This window comes from Rhinolophus hipposideros, assembly GCF_964194185.1.
Source record: "Rhinolophus hipposideros genome assembly, chromosome: 1".
In the NCBI taxonomy this organism is placed as follows: Eukaryota; Metazoa; Chordata; class Mammalia; order Chiroptera; family Rhinolophidae; genus Rhinolophus; species Rhinolophus hipposideros.
In genome coordinates, this window is record NC_138047.1 from 14,260,861 (window position 1) to 14,267,759 (window position 6,899).

The window sequence follows — 6,899 nt, forward strand, 5'->3', positions numbered from 1 at the left end:
AAGTGCTCTATAAATGTCAATTATGTCCATTTCATCAACTATGTCATTTAGGGCTGCTATTTCTTTATTTTCTGTTTGGATGATCTATCCATAGCTGTCAATGATGTGTTTAGTTCCCCTACTATAATTGTGTTTTAGTCAATTTCTCCTTTTACTTCTGTTAGTAGTTGCTTGGTATATTTCGGTGCTTCCTGATTGGGGACATAAATATTGATGACTGTTATGTCTTCTTGTTGTACAGTCCCCTATATCATAATGAAATGTCCATCTTTGTCTTTTGTTGCCTTTTTTATACTGAAATCTGTTTCATGTGATATCAGTATGGCTACATCTGATTTTCTCTGGATACCTCAGTCCAAGATTCTGCCCTGTGTATCTTCTCCTTTGGTTGGTTCTAATTTGTGTCCTTTGTTATAATGAAATTGTAATCATAAGTATAGTACTCTCCTGAGTTATGTGAGTCATTCTACCAGTTATAATGAAATTGTAATCATAAGTATAATAGTTTCCTGAGTGCTGTGAGTCATTCTGCCAAATTATCAAAACTGAGAGAGTCCATGGAGAACCCTAAATTTGTAGCCAGCTAGTGTGAAGTGGGAGTGGCTCTGGGAACCCCCAAACTTGCGGCTGGTGTCAGAAATCTTGGGAAAACTTGACAATCTGAAGGACTGTGGTCTTCACCTTGAGCTGAAGTAAGTGAATTTAAGATATCAGGAGGTAACCTCAACAGGATTTGGTGATTGACTGGAGGTTAGAATACTGATGTGGAAGGTGTCATGGGTGGCTTACAAGTGACAGACTTGGGTAACCAGGGACATGGTCATACCGTCCACTGAGATAGAGGACATTGGAAGAGGATAGGTTTGTCAGGAAAACATCCCAAGCTCAGTTGGATTTGCTGAGTTTGGCATACCTGTAAACCATGTGTTCAGAGATATCTACTATGAAGCTGTATTTAAGAGTCTGAGGCTCAGAGGAAAGGTCTGTGCTTTATACCGGGGGTGCCAAAAAATGTATACAAGTGAGCACTTTGGTCAACATTGCTCAAGCAGTAGTTTGCCGTAATCAGAAGTATCTGGACGCTGATGGTAACCACTTTGCAATATCAATATATCATAATGAAATGTCCATCTTTGTCTTTTGTTGCCTTTTTTATACTGAAATCTGTTTTATGTGATATCAGTATGGCTACATCTGATTTTCTCTGGATACCTCAGTCCAAGATTCTGCCCTGTGTATCTTCATTATGATATATTCATATTCATTATGATATATGATATGAGCACCTCTTGCAACTGCAGAAGCCAAACGTGCTTTGTATTCATCTTTTGTTAGTGGTATATATTGAGTATTTAATACAGTTTTTAATACAGTTTTCCTTTCTTAAAATGTGTATACATTTTTTTTGGCACCTTCTGTATGTAGATCTCGGAGTTGTTGGTATATGGAAGGCCTCGGAATTCATGAGAGTTAAAAGCTTAGTTAGGGAGAATATGCACAAACGGAAGTTGTAATATAACTTTAGTTTGCTACTCTGCTCAAACACATCAACACTTCAGAGCTTTATCAGGGAAAGGCGAGGTTGAGGTACAAGGTACGTGGAAGAGCCAGAGAAAGGAGAATTCCATGGTTTCTTATGTATGCGGTCACTGTCTTTCTCTCCTTTTCCTCCTTCCTCCTAAAATAGGAAGTTACTTCCTCCTGAAATAATGGAAATGGGTGGGTTTTAGGCATTGTCTGGGGGTTATCTGGAGATTAAAATCCTGCTGCTATTGAAAATTGCTTTCACAGAGGTACACCTCCTCTTTCTAAATACATGCAGTGGCTATGTAGCTAGCACAGGTTTTTTTCTGTGAGGTGGTGGATGTATTAATTAACTAGATGGGAAGAATCCTTTCATAATATATGAGGTCAGACAATTAAGTTTGCAAACTTATCCTACAAAAAGTGCTACATATCTCATTGCTGAATCACTATGGTCACCTTCGAAATACTGCCCTTGGGAAGCTATGCACTGATGCCAGCACCTAGTTCACCCTTCAAAGCAATTTTGGAACTCTTTTTCAGAAATGGTCATCAGAGCTGTCATCATATTACCCTTGATGTCTTGTATGTCATTAAAATGTCTTCCTTTCAATATTTCCTTTATCTTTGGGTAAAGAAAGAAGTCACTGGGGGCCAGATCAGGTGAGTAGGGAGGGTGTTCCAATACAGTTATTTGTTTACTGGCTAAAAACTCCCTCACAGACAGTGCCGTGTGAGCTGGTGCATTGTCTTGATGCAAGAGCCATGAATTGTTGGCGAAAAGTTCAGGTCACCTAACTTTGTCACACAAACTTTTCAGCACTTAGTAAACTTGGTTAACTGTTTGTGCAGTTGGTGCAAATTCATAATGAATAATCCCTCTGATATGAAAAAAAGAAGGTTAGCAACATCATTGCAATGAGTTTGCATACTTAATTGTCAGACACCGTAGACATATCAAAACATCATGGTGTACACTTTAAATACCTTACAATTTTATGTCAATTACACCTCAATAAGGCTGAATTTAAAAAAAACAAAAGTAAATTTAAAACTCCCATTGGTTTGTGGTTTTCTTTACTGAAGAGCTTGGGGGTCTCTTTTGCACATAAACATTAATATTATATTAACTTATTTTATTCTTGAATTTTCTAATGCCATTATTCAACAGGGAAAAGAGTTACCCAGAGGTACTCAATCAAGCAACAAGCTTTCTATGTCTTGTGGAGAAGTAGAAAGGTTTAATTTCCTGGCTCATCTAGTATTGCCAGCCCATTCCCTGGCCACGCCCTGCAACCCCATGGTGATATGGCTTTTCATCACATTCAGATACATCAGGGGTTAAATCATATTCTTTGAAATAGAACAAATGACATAAAATGGAGTCCTCAGCTTCATTCCCTCAACACCAATATTATAAAATGATTTCACTATCTTCAGAATAGGTAATGTCAAAGTAGTCGCTAAGCTATGGAAAGACTGGATTTTAGCCAGTGTCATTTTCTATCTTTAACCACTTAAATAGCTATGTGGCCGACCAGCTCTCATTATGACCATTTGTCAGGTGCTTGAAAATATCCTAGACACTTTTCTCCCAAAGAAAGGCACCCTACTGGGAAGGATGAGACAGAAAGAGAGAAGGAGCCATCAGATTCACAGCAGGAACAAGGTGTTCCATTTTCTGGGAGAGCCATTTTGATTTGTGCTGCTGATGAGATTGCTCTCTGCTCAGCACAGGCCTTGAAGGCGTGCAGCTTTCTGGGTCCAGGCAGAAGCTCCTAAAGAAGAGGGCAATGTGTGTATTTTAATCTCCAGTTTGGCCGTGTGTGCTTCTCAGTATTCATACTTACCTTCATTTTGACCCCTTCTGTGTACCCCTCATTCCCAACTTGGCTCTAGAAAAACTTTACCTCTATAAATCTCAGACATAGCCTTCCAAAAAAATTTGTTTTTCAGAAAACTACATAAAATGCCTGGCTGCTTTCTCTGCCTCTCATGCTCCGAGTTGTGCAAAAGCTTTCTAGAGTATATGTTGTTTACCCAGTTCTTCTTAGGCCAAGAGAAAACTTTGCCATAAGGAAAGATACCATGATCACAAAGGTGGTTTTCCCAGGGTGAGGCTTATCCATTGCCTTCTGGATGTACTGACCCGCTGAGATTTCCCCAAATGTGGGAAACTCGACTGCATAATTTGTGGCAGTGGGGGACTGCGTTCGCGCTCTCCCCTGAAAAAAAAATGTTTACCATCTTCACAACAGCCCATGGAAGTCTGTACAACAGAGAATTATTTTCTCAACATTGCTCTCATATTTAATGATCATGTGAAGAAAGAAAGCAGATTAGGAAACTATTTGAATCTAAATCACCCTATACTTGAAACTAAATTAGAGCCAGGACAAATATAGATACCCCCAATTTTTTAAGTAGTCAGGGACGTGTTTCTTTCCCAAGGCTTTTTGCCTGGCATGGGCCCATTAGGGTGTCTTCACTTTTGTGAGGGTCCATAACCCAGGCTCATGGCCACAGATGAAAATGTCCTGAGCACCAAAGAACTGGCTTTCCATATGGCACATTACCCTCTCCCTGGTTATGTATGTGGATCCACTCCAGGGAGGGAGGGTGACGAAAGCAAGGCCTTGATATGCCTGATATTGAAAGTTGTGCTGTCCAATGTGTTTTCACTCATCACATGTGGCTACTGAGTACTTGAAATGTCACTGTTCCACATTGAGGTGTGCAGTAAGTGTAAAATACACACTGGAGTGTAAAGACCTAGTATAAAAATGTAAAATACGTTATTTTATATTGATTACATGTTGAAATCACATATTTTAGATATATTGGGCTAAATCAAATATATTATTAAAATATCCCCTATTTCTTTTGTCTTATTATATGACTACCAGGAAATTAGAAATACATATGTTGCTCTCACTATATTCTCTTGGAGAGCATATTTCTGTATTCAGTTGGATGTTTTTTCAGGATTGATATTCAAGCTGTGAAACACATTCTACAGCAGCAGACTCTGGCACAAGAGCAGGCTTTTTAGAGAGCAGGGCTGGCATTTTTAAAATTCACTCTGGATTTGTTAAGTGGTTTGCAGCTGAGAAGCTAGAGGAGTTTCTACTGTATGAATTTAAAAAAATGCTTAGAGGCAAACATTTTCTTAAGAATTACGATATTCTGTGGGTCATGTAATCAGCACATTATCAAAGTATAAACTTTTTTGATTATTACAGTAATCTAAAAATTGCTAATTATATAATAGCATGCTAACTACATACATAGTTACAGATGATACATTATTTAATTTTCCTGTTATTGGCAAACTCTGACACATATTATTCCTAGAAAAATCAAAATTTGTCCCAAAAGTTTTAGACTCAGTCAACAATAGAAGTGCTTAAATAGGCTTACGAAAATTATAAGCACAGTGTTCTTCCATGATGGTCACTGGGGAAACATCTACCAGTGAAAGTTGGAGAAAATTGGGTACAGTCAGCAAGAGTACTTCTGTTTGCAGAGGTTCAAATCCCCTCTTTTCAACAGCTTATTCCATTGCGAGGAGCTCACAGAACATTTGTTCTTTTTATATGTAACACTATTTTTGCATTTAATAGCCATTGGAAAAATCAAAGATTCAACATCTGTAAGACAAACATTCTCTGAAAGCAGCAACACTATTGAAAAAATTTTATTTGATTTTGTGTTTAACTCAAAGATTGCTTGTTATTGTAAACAAGCTATTCAGAACAAAGACTGGGGAAATGACAGAGGGAGGAAAAGGGAAAGAAGAGACTGTCAAGGTGGGGACGGAGGAGGAAAATCGGAACAGTGTATCTTCTGGAAGTCCCCAAAATCAGTGATTTGGTTTAATCTCAAATTTGATCTAAATGATTTTAAATATAAGCCCATGCAAATTCCTTGGAAATTTCTCTGTTTGGAAAGAGCAAGTAGACTAACGACATAAGTAAAGTAATGCTAAGAAATTAGTCTCTAGAGCTTCTTAGGTTGAGAATTTAAAATATATTGTCCTTATAACAACCCAGAAGCCATCACTCCCAGGCATTTGTTGTCTGGCTTCCCAGCATCCTTCTCACCACCATTCTAACAAGACCCCAACTTTCCCAGTAGCAGGGTTTAGATGTGACTAACCCCACCCCCAGCTCCAGGGTGAGCCATGATTGGCTCAGGTAATCAAGGTATTCTATTTTCCAATCAGAGTAGTGAGACACAGGAAGAGATGTTTTGAGGCTACAGGAAGAGATGTTTTGAGGCTATCTGTGAAAGAATTATGGGAGCTTCCTGTGGATGTTTGCTCTCTCCTCTAATAGACATGATGAAACTTGCTGACCTAGTTATGGCTGGCAGGTGTCTTGAGACATCTTCCTTTTTCCCTCTTTCATGACTTTAGAAATGTTCCTGCATGTCCAAGCTCGCACCTTTTCTGGTGAGAAGTCAATGATTATTCTTTTTTCCTCCTGTGTGTAACATGTCTTCCTACCTCTTCTCTCTATACTGCTTTTAAGATTATATATTTATCACTGTTTCTTAACAATTTAATTATGATTTTTTTCATTTTGATTTGGAAAATTTGGAGCTATTATTTCTTTAGACATTTGTTTCTTCCAATGTTCTTTTTTTTATTTTATTAAATATTGGTGGCATTGGTTAATAAAATTATACAATTCTGTAATACATCATCTGTATATTGCATTGTGTGTTCACCAGCCAAAGTCAAGTCTCCTCCTGTTACCATATATTTCCTCCTTTATCCTTTTCTATCTTCCTTCCACCCCTCTCTTCCAATAATTTTTGTTTTCTCCTTTCTCCTAACCTTCTGCATCCAATTACATGTATCTGGACACAGACATTATTGTCCCACAGGATACCATGGCTCTGTTCATTTTTTTCATCCTTTTAGTCCTCTTTCTGCTTCAGTTTGGGTGGCATCTTTTGCAATGTTTTTAAATTCACTGATTTTTGGTTTTTACCTGCAGGACTAATCTGCTGCTAATTCCATTCAGTGAAATTTTTATTTCAGATACTTTTCATCTCTAGAAAGTTCCATTTTAAGTCTCTTTTTTTCTCCTTATTATGTCCTTAGATACTTGAAATAGTTTTGAAATCTTTTTCTGCTGATTCCATCTTTGCTGTCTTCTCTGGATCTTTTCCTATTTTTTTCTATATTGACTATTATTGAATGTGAGACATTGTGAATATTATGTTGTTGACTGTCTGAATTTTATTTTTTCTTCCTGTAAAGGGAGTTGAACTTTGTTTTGGCTAACAGGCAGTTAAGTTACTTGCAAGTCAATTTCAACCTTTTGGGGCTTGTTTGCAAGTTTTTTTTTCAGATATGTCTGGAGTAG